Below are 12,719 nucleotides of genomic sequence, written 5' to 3' on the forward strand. Positions count from 1 at the left end.
AAACAACGAAATTGACGTCATCGTCGACTCTAGAGATTGTTGTTCGTCATCACATTGGCCAGTCCACGTTTTTTTCTTTTTGTTATCATTTACTGATATTTCTCTGCGGGAAGAAAGAAACTATGAATCACACGTTAAGTTAATGACAAAACATGTACGGTAATAGAAACCAGGTATTCTGCGGACGTGATTCAAATTGTTGCTGGACATTCTTAATAACTCACAATCACAGAGCTTTCGTTTCTGTTTCTCTTTTGAAATGAAATTCGGATGACTATAACCAGAGCCGCTAAAGCCGATCAAAATGATTCCGACAATCCTCATTGCTATCCTATTTTATGGGGGAGGGAATGTGTGAGAAAGAGATTCCAAGTCATCTTCCCCTATTCACTGTTCCAGTGTTATTCGAAAATAAAATTTTGGAGAGTAAATTTCATTCGTCACTAAAATTTTAAGGGGTATTTTTGTAAAACGAGGAGAGTAATTTTACATTACTTCAAATTTGAACGAGTATTTTCACTCCTCAACGAAATTCGGAGGATTACAAATAAATTATGATGCGTGAATCATGCGTCTAGATGCGTATTAGCGAACTACTGCTATTTAACCGTACATGCACCTCGTACACATTCCTTTACGGAATTTCTAATTAATAGGCACATGAATCCTCAAACGCTGTATCAGCTTGAACAGTCTGTGAGGCACATGCATCCATTGCAGTAACGGTGTGGACAGACTTCAGCGCGATACTAATATAACATGAAAATTTAAAAGTTTACCATCTTCAGTTCAAAATATTGAAGAAAAAATGACAGCACGATGAAAAACACGAAGAAGCACATCTCCGACAATATAAATACGTTGGGGTTGGGACCACACACACACCATTTCCCGATTCGTTTGAAATTTCGTATTGGAATGTGTACCAGGTGCGTGCGTGGTTAAGCAGTAGTGGCAACGACATGTGCGAAGATACGAGGGGGCATAGGGGCATTGCCCCCTCCCCCAGCTTCAAAGGTGAAGTCGACTGATCTAATGTATATATGCATATATGAATTCACATCATCATCATCGTGCCCCCCCCCCAGCAATAATGACCGTGCCCCCCCCCCAGACTTCCACATCTATCCCCGCTTATGGGTTGCGGAAAGTGGGTTTTAAACTCCACTCTTCACTTTTGTCTTGTCCTTGCGGGCAAAGCGACCATTTCGAATACATCATAATGTGATTTGGACCATGTTTGCGAAGGACAAACATCAGCCACTGTTTAAAAGACTGTGGTGTCATCTGTTAAAAAAAGTTTTAACTAATTTGTAACTGAAATTAGGAGAGCCAATTTCTGAAACACCCTCTCCGCCCTCTTTAGCTTTGCAATCAATGAGCTTACAGACACTTTGAATTAGAAAAACAATCCACTTAACTTTTCCATTTTAGACATGACATTTATTTTACCATGAACCTTATATTTACCGAAATAAAAAATTAATTTTTCTTTTCGTCGTCCTGTCCTGTAATTCCCGATATTAGTAGAAAGTTTTCTCGGTCACTATTGAGAAGCCTTACGAAATGGGAAAATAATAATTCCACGTTTATGAATGCAATAATAGCCGAAATATATGTATGAGCTAAAAAAAATCACTGGAAATTAGGAAATGAACAGCTCATAGAGATGGATAATGATTTTTTTCGGCCCTTTTTTAGCAATACATCAAATCAGTAGACTTTATACCGAGGAGAACTTGGGGAGAAAAAAAAAATTCCGTTTTCTCAACCGGGAATCTTGCTAATCGTGCGAGCGCACTGGCCATTATACCACGAGAAGGAGATATCCTTTCCCACTTCAATGACGCATATCAGCGTGACTTCCTGAGTAGACACATGCGTTGTTTAATGGGAAAAAGATCTCGTCTCCATGGTAGATAGATAGATAGATAGATAGAACCGCGCTCACAAATCCGGACTGATGCAAAGCACCTTACTTCCGTTACCTCAAAAGAGGCAGAGTTGTGTCGGAAAAAATTAGCAAAGATTTATAGCGGTGGCACCCCTTGCCCCGTACTCGCACGTTTCGAATCACTCGCGTCGTTCTCCCCATGAAGACAGCCATCAACTCGATGCAACGTGCAAGCAAGGCATTTGACAAAAATGGATGACTGAATCAAATGACTAGGGAGAAGAATTGCACGTGCACCCAGTGGCACATAAGGGCCGGAGACCACAGCCTGGGATTTCGAAAGAAGTGTGGAAAAGACTTGTGGGCAAGAAAAAATAAAAAGAAGCTGGCATGTTGAAGCGGAAGAGATTTGAGAATGGTCTAAATACACAATGTATACAAATTACATATATACAGCGCCTCGACTGTGACGGGAAACGAAGAAACAAAGCCTCCGTCCACAGTGCTGAGCAGTTTTGTTTGCCTTTCCTGTTACAGAATATGCAATGTATATACACACAGAATACACACAGAGCCTGCACTGCGACGGGAATTACCAAACAGAGCCTCCGTTGACAGTGCTGGGCATTCACACTTGAATTACACGCATATATTATTTACTTTACAAACATTTCCCTTTTTTATACTATTGGTAATGCACATAAACATTACTATGAAGGTAGTATTGGGTACAAATATAACCATGAGCTCATATAAATATTCAAGGTTACAAAATTATATAAATTGGCAGGTAACCAAGAAGTTCTGGGTTCGATTGCTGGCGAAGAACTTTTTTTTGTCCCAAGTTCACCTCGGCACGCATAATATCCAGAAAGTCTATAGATTTGATTTGAAGAACAGCGTAATATTTTTAGATACAAACTTCAGAAAAAGTTCGAAACATTCTTTTGCGCAGTTTATAAATTTTTCTAAATTCCGATAATCACCCTTAATTGACTTCCAATGAGCAATATCTCGGCGAATAACTTACTTGCAAACATGGAATTTTGTTCATTTATTCATTTCGGACAGAGATAGGGTGCTCAGGAAAGATAGAGCAACAACTTTCTAACTGGAAGTTAAAAGACAAAAATAAAATGAAGACTTTTCGTTTCGTTTAGTTACATATGTGATCTTTGACGAAAAAAAATCAAATCGTAAATCTAAAATGGTTAAGTTATTTGAACCTTCTTTCTGTAATTGAAAGTGTCTTTAAAAAATCATTTTTTTAAAAGTTAAAAGGGTTTATAAGAAGTTTAGTATGAATACAACTACTTGACCCTACATAAAGCTCGTACACGTTCCTCTGCAGAATATCTAACGAATTGGTCACACGCAGGAACGTGTTATGTGTGTGATATGCGTAGCAAAACGTATTTATGTTTTCATGTTACACTGGGACTGAGTAAACTTTCCCCCGACTTCTTATCGGTCGTAGGTCCTCGGCTGGACCCGTACTACGATTTCAGGACGAAATAACTAGGTTCTAGACTCCCAAAAGAAGAAAACGACACTTTACTTCATTTATTGTCCAACATCTCCAACGAAACCGTCCTGTCTCTTCGGTACAAATTTTCACACCACAACTCACTTTTTCGAATGCCTCCATTCGTTCTCTTCTCTTTCTCTCGCGACTCCTGTTTCTCCCGGGCTTTCTCTTCCCACTCTCTTCTCCTGAACCTTACAGACTGCCATCTGACTTTCACATTTTGAAGTGAAAATGGCAAGTGCTAAAAATTTTCATGTTATGTCAGTGTCGTGTTGCCTGCTCTCTGCAGAGAGACTTTTTTCGAATAGAAGAACAGCTCGCATTCACCCGTCGAGGTTGGAAAACCGAAAAAATGTTATTCACTACATTACTTATTTATAGAGCCCGGAATTCAGGTGCTAAAAATGGTCAAGATTGGCAAGCAAAAGGGTATTGAAAATAATACCCTTTTGCCTGCTAATATTGCCAATCAATTAAAAAATATATTTTTAATTAATGTAAAAAAAAGGAGAAAAGTTAGTAAAGAAGCTATGATATTAAGGGTCCGAAAACTGGCTAAAAATTGACTGCACTCACTGAATTTACCGTTTTAATGACAGAATGTAATAATCGGCGTGGAAATAGAACTAAAGTATAGAAAATACTTGAAAAAATAGTAAAAAATAGAAAGTCCGCACCAATGAAAATAGTACAAGAAATTTACGATTCCAAATTAGGTCGTAATCACGAACCGGAAAATATCGCGAGACTAAAAAAAAAGAAAGAAAACAGTCGATCCGGCTTTAGTTGAAGTTGGGACCACCAAAATAAGTCGTACTAAGCGAGAAAACGTACAGTGGAAACGTTATAAGCGGAATCCAGTGTATACAATGACGGCGAAAGAAAAGCGGTGAGAAGTCTTTTTTGGAAAATCATTCAAGTAGACATCAAATCAGTGCTTCTCATCATTCTGAAAGTATCAGCGTTAAAGATTGGGAATATAGAGGGAGTAGAGTATAATATTGTATATAAAGAAGTATAATAGTACACTGGGGAAATAAATTAAGAGAATTTGCATATTTTATCAAATTTCATGAAAAGAACTGAACTGAATGTAAAACCACTGCTTCTAGACAAAAATGCCAATCTTGTACGTCAAATACGTAAGTGTACACGTGTGTGTGTAGGCGAAGCCAGTAGAGAAATAGGCTATATAAAAGCACGTAAGTTAAGACGCATTTCGTTCGCTAGCACCCCTCGGCGAATTTCTTGGTGTTATTTTGCAGCAAATCGATTAATTTCAAATGGTAACAGTAAAAATGAGTAACCACCAATGTTTAAATGATGGAATGAGGTGGCGAATTGTGGGGAGGCTAGAAGCAGACCAATCTCAAGTCCAGATTTGTAGAGAGTTCAATTTAACGCCCAGCGTCGTATGTAACTTATGGAAACAGTTCCAGGATACCGGATCCATCGAGAGAAAGCCTGGGCGAGGTCGTCCAAGAGCCACGACGGCCAGAGAAGATCGCCATTTGTCGATTATAGCGAGGCGTAACAGGAGTGCTACAGCTTCTCAGCTCTCTCGTGACTTGTATGCAGCCACAGGAACCCGTGTATCAAGGATGACTGTTTCCAAAAGACTTCATGAGAGAGGGTTGTTTGCAAGAAGACCTGCTGTTTGCGTCCCGCTCACTTCTACGGACAGGAGAATCCGTTTATCATGGTGCAGAGAGCATAGAGATTGGAGTATGGATCAATGGGCGACCGTTCTCTTCACTGATGAGTCCCGGTTCATCCTAAGCACCGATTCTCGCCGTTCGTTCATATGGAGAGAACCAGGGACCCGCTACCTACCCTCCAATGTCCGCGAAATCGACCATTATGGCGGAGGAGGTTTAATGGTCTGGGTAAGCATCATGTTGGATGGTCGCACACCTCTCCATGTCTTTGAAAGAGGCACTGTGACTGGTGTGAGGTATAGGGATGAGGTCTTGGAGCCCTATGTTCGCCTTTTCAGGGGTGCAGTTGGCCCTGAGTTCATTTTAATGGACGATAACGCGAGGCCACATAGAGCTCTTCTGCTCGACGATTTTCTAGAGAGTGAGGATATTCGCCGGATGGATTGGCCAGCCAGATCTCCAGACCTTAACCCTATAGAGCATGTCTGGGGATCGCAATTGCAACTCGCAACCCCACTCCGGGAACCATCCAGGGAATGAAAACAGCGTTGCTGAACGAGTGGGACCAATTGCCGCAGGAAATGATAAACTGCCTTATTTCAAGTATGAAATCACGCTGCGAGACCTGTATATCTGTAAGAGGGGACCATACCCCCTATTAACCCATTTTTTTTGTTTATTCTGCAACCGCTGTTTCATACCTTCCGACTCCAACGAGTGTTACGCACGATCATGCGTGTGTATTACAATTATTGAATGGTTATTTGTTTTGTATTGTATCAATGTATGTACATATCGAATTTCATTAAAATCGGTACATTAGTTCTAGAGATAATCGACCAACTCTGCAAATTCTCTTAATTTCTTACACCAGTGTATGTTTATGTATATAAACAGTAAAAAATCTCTTAACGTTTTCACCCCTTAGATGAATAAAAATATCCCGGCGAAAACCTAATTAAATAATGTATTTCGAACCCCTGTTTAACGGTCAACCTCAGATGTGGTCACGGACACCATTTTTATCATTCGTTCTATGGGACTAAACCCCCTGTACGGACACCGATAGTTGCAATTTAGGTTCGAATTATGCTCACTAGATGGCAGTAAAAAGTATAAATATTTGATCAATTGGTTATTTTGGCTTGAAATTCGTTAATGTTTGGCACCTTTGATGTCAGTTTAGAATCTGAAATTATGTGTTGCTGATTTTTTTTCTATATTTTACATTATTTCCCACTGTTTAAATATGGACCTAGTATAATCGTAGCTCGCTATCACAAAGAAAAAAAAATTGATGTCTCAAATACAGTGAAAAAAGTAAAATTGGAGTTCGTGCTCTTGCAAATGAATTCAACGCATTGATTAAATACATTTTCCCGTAAACGCAATGACGGAAAGTCACTAATTTAGTCTTTAAGCGTAAAATTGATTTTGAAGGAGTTGAAATACTCAGGAAAACTCACCAAACTGTGACTAATGAGTTTTCCCAAAAGATGTTAATTCAGAATGTAAACTTTGTATATAATATTTCTTTTGTAATTTTAATTTCGTATCTATGCAATAATTATGTATTTTCATGACTTTCAGGGCCGTATTCAACGACATGGTATAAATTGCAATCACAATTTTTGGATAAGAGATCATAGATTGGTTAAAAAACTTAATTTAACTAATCCATTTAGATTTCTTCAAAAAAATCGTGACTATAGTTTAAACCATGCCGGTGAATACCGCTCTAAACGCATTTCATAATGTCAGAATTTCATTCATAAATAAAGAACCATTTCAGTTTCTATTAATACTACATATGTAATACAATTAATACAGGAAATCCCTCTGATACGATCGCCCCTCTCTTACGGACAATTTTTTTTTTGCCCCGCGAGTGTCCGCAAAAGAGGGGTTTTACCGTACATTACTAAGGTCATCAAATTTTTTTGCCAGTGGTTCTGGCTTATGAAAGCAGAAGAAATATCGTATTAACCGATATTTCACTGTATCCGATTCCTTTTCTAAGTGAGCAATACTTGATGAAATAATGAATTATTAATGTAAATTATCGAGAAATTGATTTTCTCGGATAAAATAAACGTTATAAATCGAAAAAATACGGCCAAAATTTATACGTGCGAAATCAGAAAATGATATTCAAAGTCAACGAGAGATGTCGCTAAAAACAAAAACTATTTTGACACACAAAATCGAAACTTAAACCGCTTCAAAACGTAATATTTGTCGATCACAACAAAATAAAAATAAATTATACCGATATTTTTGACTACATCAAATTTTACTATGATTGAACTCACAACTACAATAAATTTCATTAAAATGATAACTTACAACATAATTTTTTCTTCAAAAAAAATGTAATGTAAATATTCTTATTACATGCATCAATCCAGAAACTGGTGTTTTATGTGAACACAACCGAACAGAGGACGTTAGTAAACACAGTCTTCTTTGGTCGCACGTATCAACACATTGATTACAATTCTACAGATACCAAAGAAATACAGGAGAACTATCCTTCTTTCATCACTTGTGACGTGTCTACATTGAGAAGACGAAGCCGCAGGATACGAATAATGTGCTCTACTGCTGCAAAGAAAACAACAGTGAACACAACACCAGCTCCTACCACCATCACGTCTATCTCTGTGCCATCTCAAGCAGGCGCTTCCTTCAATTCTACCATACGTAATATTACAGAGCCCAACATATCTTGCGGTGAGCAATCTAATGAAATTGATCACAATTTCAATGCAGATAGAAATGTCAACAGTAATATGCTAGAGGTACATAGCTCAGTGAGCCAGAGATCAATTGAATGCTCAAAATTTGTTACCTTGAGTTCAATGAGCTGTTCTTTCATTAAAAGAAAACTTTCCGCCATGGATTCTGCTGTAGTGTCGGATTCGTGAAGAAAATGAGCCCCACACCACATCAGGAGATGAAAACAACACAAGGTCAGAAAATCAAGGTGCTGATTCATGTGACTTGGATCTAAAAAGATTCTCAGGAATTCTTTCCTAAAGAATCCTAAAATGCCGGGTGACAAAGATGCACCTACTAAAACAAAATCAACGGAACGCGAAAGTAAGAATCAGAACCGAAAGAAGAAAAAGATCACGGAAAGAAACTAGATACACTAAAAGCCTATGGCATCAAGACTATTAAGTCAGCGGAGATCTACCAGTCACAAACAACGTCAAAAAATACAATCACCAAACAAGTGCAAAATTAATTGAATAAAATGGTGCAAACAGATATTACAATGCAAATAAATATTTCTGGAACGAATGAAAACCAAGCGGAGAACGAAACAGAAATAGAAGATTCCATACTCTACGAAAAGATTAATAGAAGAAATCAACTATGACGAAAGGGGTATAATTTCAGCACACAGTAATGAAAGAAAACAAATTGCAGAGACATCACTAAAAAGGGTAGCGTGAACTTCTCCAAATGAAGTTGAAACAGCATTTGAAGAGGTAATGACAAAAAAGAAGAATAAGGAACACTCGCACGTAAAAATAAAATAAATACTGAAAAACATAGAGTCGCAGAGTCACAACAGCAAAGATGGAGCGGAAAATTTTATGAAACAGTCATCGAAACACCATCAATTATATTTATATCCTAATAAGAAAGATAGAACTGGCACATTTCAGCAAAAGATGAGGAGTATCACCGAACAAATAACAAAGGAAAATGCAGTAAGATTACAGGAAATAAATAATGAAATATTAATTTACTGCCAGAATGAGAAGGAAAAAGAAGAAATTAGACAAAAGATTTTACGAGACGAATTTTGGAGAAATACTATATATGTATGGAGTCCAAGACTCAATAGAAGAAAGCAGAGCATACGTTTACCAAGGAATAGAAATTATCAAATATACAACCCCAGAAGAGGATATGCGAATACATATGGAAGAACAGAATGGTATGATTATCAGCAAGGAAATAACAACAGATATGAGCGAACAACAAACTGGAACGAAAGTGAAGGAAATGGATGGAAAAGCATGGGGGTATAATACAAGAAGAACCAACTCTGGAAGTAATATGAAAGGCGATGGAATGGTAGATGATGAAAATGAGTGGAAAGACAGACAAAACAATGCAAAATGTATGTAAACAACAAAAATGCAGTTTATATTTCAAAAAACGGATACATCTAATGACTTACATACGTTTTATAGACCTATAAAAGAGGGAGGGATCGTCATAACAAGAGTTTTCAACAATAAAAAATATTTCTAAGACTAAGAGTGGTTTTAGCTTGGAATAAAATATTCAAACGCATCAAAAATTTAGAAAAAATGAATATGGAAACGATACAGTGTGGTCATATAAACTTGTACCACTCGTACTATGCGGCATCTTTACTTGGACAAACCGCCACGGAAAAAGAAATTGACATCCTCAACCTTAATGAACCATATGTCTTCGAAGGAAAAGTTATGGGGATTCCTATGAAATGGAGGATAATTGCCAATGAAGAACCTAAAGCAGCAGTAGCCATGACAAACAAACGACTGAATTTGATAAAATTAGAAACCAGGAAAAAATATTGTTGCTGCAAAGATAGAGACTGATAAAACTAAGATTATATACATATCCAAATATTGTTCTCCATCGCAAGACATAGAGGAACATCTATTACAACTCGAAAATGTGTGCAATAAATATGGCAATGGAATTATTATTATAAATAGTGATTTAAATGCTCATAGCAAAATATGGAGACCGTATCCAAAGAATGAAAGTGGTGACAAGGTAGAAAACTTCTTATTGACTAATAATATGGACTGTGTTAACAACAACAAAGATGTTCCAACATTTTTCTGCATCGGAGGACAATCATGGATTGATCTCACAATAACAAGGGGAGGATTAGAGAAGATTCGAGATTGGAAGGTGCACGATGAATGTACCATTAGTGATCACAAACTCATCACATACAAATACGAAGAAATCAAGAAAACAGAAAAAAATCGAGACAGGATTTGAACTTTAGTACGCTAAGAATGTTAATATAATGAAGTTGAAAGAGAGCTTGAGAAACTTTCTACAAAAAGATGATATAGACAGCATTAGACAAATAGGCATCGAGAACTATGTGAATAACTTCCAAAAAGAACTTATTATAATGTGTAAGAATTCTAGCCTGAAGGTAATTAATAGAGACAAAACTGAACCATGGTGGAATGCACAATTGCAAGAACAAAGAAGTAAAATGAGAGCATGCAGAAGGAGAACGCAAAAAATACAAGGGCAAGAAGAGAGGGAAAAGATGGAAATTTTATATAAGAAACAGTATAACATATACAAACGTGCAATCGAGAAAGCAAAGAAAGACTCCTTCAAAAAATACCTGCAAAATACAAATAAGGAAAATCTATATGGGAGAAGGTATAAAGTCATGATCAATGAAGAAAGAAAACAGGAAATTCATCAGAAGGTTATGAACTCAGATCGTAAAGAAGTGTGTGATGTAGCAGAGATGAATGACGTAAAAAATAGATATTTCTTCCCATATCATAAACAATATTCGACATTTGTGAAGATAGAGGGAGATTTGGATATGGAGTATATATGGAGGGCAAGAAGAGAACTCTCTATGATTATAGAGGATTTTGGTAAAGGCCACATCTAAGGGCATAGTAATACAAGGGTTTGCTGATGACTTCTTGATCATAATAACAACCAAAGAACATCCTTAAGGAGCTTGCAAGATGGGCGGACAGATTTGGCTTGAAATTTAATCTTCAAAAATGTCTATTTACGATAATAGAAAAGGGGGAAAATACCAACTATCCCATCCATAAAGATGAATAAAAAAACTAAAATATGTAACAAAATTCAAATACTTAGGCGTAGTTATCAATAGAAACTTCTCATGGATTGACCATCTACATTAAGAACAAAAGGGCCAAAAGACGCAAGAAATTGTTCAAAGTTCAAGGGCCACTTGGGGTGTCAAAGCTGAAGTTCTTAAAAAAATTTATTTGGAATGTTTGGAGAAAATGGTAATATATGGGTACGAAATCTGGTACACACATACAAGAACTCAGGATGACAAATTAATTTCTTTCCAGAGGAAAGCTTTAATTGTAATTTCAAAATGCTATGTGATTAGTTTTTAATGGAGCATTGAATGTATTTACTGGGATACCACCCATATAGATATTACGCTTCAAAACCTGCTGAAACGTTGCAAATTGCTTAAACTTGGAGAACAAATATGCATTAATCAAAATATTGTTAAAACTGAGCACATAGAAGAAGATAAGCTACCGTGGGAGAAAAAGAAGATCGACTGAAATAATGATCAAAAGGACACTATTGGTAAGTTCAATTTACACAGATGGATCAAAGATTGAAAACAGGGTTGACTGTGATTATTCGCATTATAAAAACCACACAGATTGAAAAGGAGCAACTAACAAGGGTTAGTGATCATAGCACTGTATTCAGAGCCGAAATTACAGCGATATCACAGGCAGTGCAATATACTCATGAAAATCACCTTCAAAATGTGCACATTTTTAGTGATTCAAAATCGGCACTACAAGCGCTAGCGAACCCTAACAATGATAACGAAATTCATCGTACAATACAAAATCTGGCTACGATAAATAATATCAAATTTCATGGATCAAAGCGCATAATAATAATAAAAGAAATGACTATGTGGATAATGAAGCTAAAGAGGCAACAAAAAAGGAACAAATTGACATTAAAACTAAAATCACTAAAAATACAACTTAAAAATGCCATAAAAAATATACAGGATGAATGGCAGAGGCTGTGGAACTCAACTACAAAAGGAAGATTTACACACTCAATAATGCCGAAGGTAAAAACAACCAACATCTATGGAGACTTCTACATCAACCAATTGTTAACTCAACATGGGGCACTGGGAATCTATGAGGCAAGGTTCCACGGACAAGACTCATTATGTATCTTCTGCAAGAAGGAGGCTAGCGACGCTCAACATATAGTATATAGATGTGAAGCATGGGACAAAGACGGAAAATAATGCAATTTCAGCGATCACAACATAAAAATCTTAACATTTGTGAAAAATAAGAAAATAGCTAATTTCTTAAAATCCATCGTGTAAAAACGCGCGTGGAATATTATATACATCACCATCAATCAAGGGCGTAGTGGGGGGGGGGGACTTGGGGGTTCTGGTCCCCCCCCCCCGAAACGTGAGAAAATAGAAAATGACCGAAAAAAGGGAAAAATATGGCAAATCTAATGTTCTATCACTTTGGTTCCCCCCCCCCCGAAATGAAAGTGGTCCCCCCCCACGAAATTTCTGGCTACTCCCCTGCCATCAATGATTTAAATGAATACATATTATGATATATTTGTTTAAATATATAGACATTATTGGAAAGTTATTTGAATATTTGTAATTTGTTAATATAAGTGCATTCGATGAATACGAAAAGGATTTGCTGATTTAGACTGGATTACCATATACCATTTTTTAAATGTAATGTTCTCAGTTGAACCTTTTGTGTTGCTGAGTTTTTTATACTGTGAATTTTAATAATATGTACTACAATTTCTTTTCTTTTTTTTTTCAATTTATGTCATATACTGTTTTTTT

The 12,719-nt window shown here is 36.8% G+C and overlaps 1 protein-coding gene across 1 annotated transcript in view; it reads right to left on the reverse strand.

Annotated features, from left to right (window-relative positions):
• Positions 1–12,719, reverse strand: part of LOC149069023 (uncharacterized) — an 89,118-nt gene that overhangs the window by 37,554 nt on the left and 38,845 nt on the right. The window lies entirely within an intron of this gene.

Source organism: Pholcus phalangioides, unplaced genomic scaffold (assembly GCF_987345545.1).
Source record: "Pholcus phalangioides strain wild (caught in Gottingen) unplaced genomic scaffold, Ppha-v1.0 ptg000024l_1, whole genome shotgun sequence".
Taxonomy (NCBI): Eukaryota; Metazoa; Arthropoda; class Arachnida; order Araneae; family Pholcidae; genus Pholcus; species Pholcus phalangioides.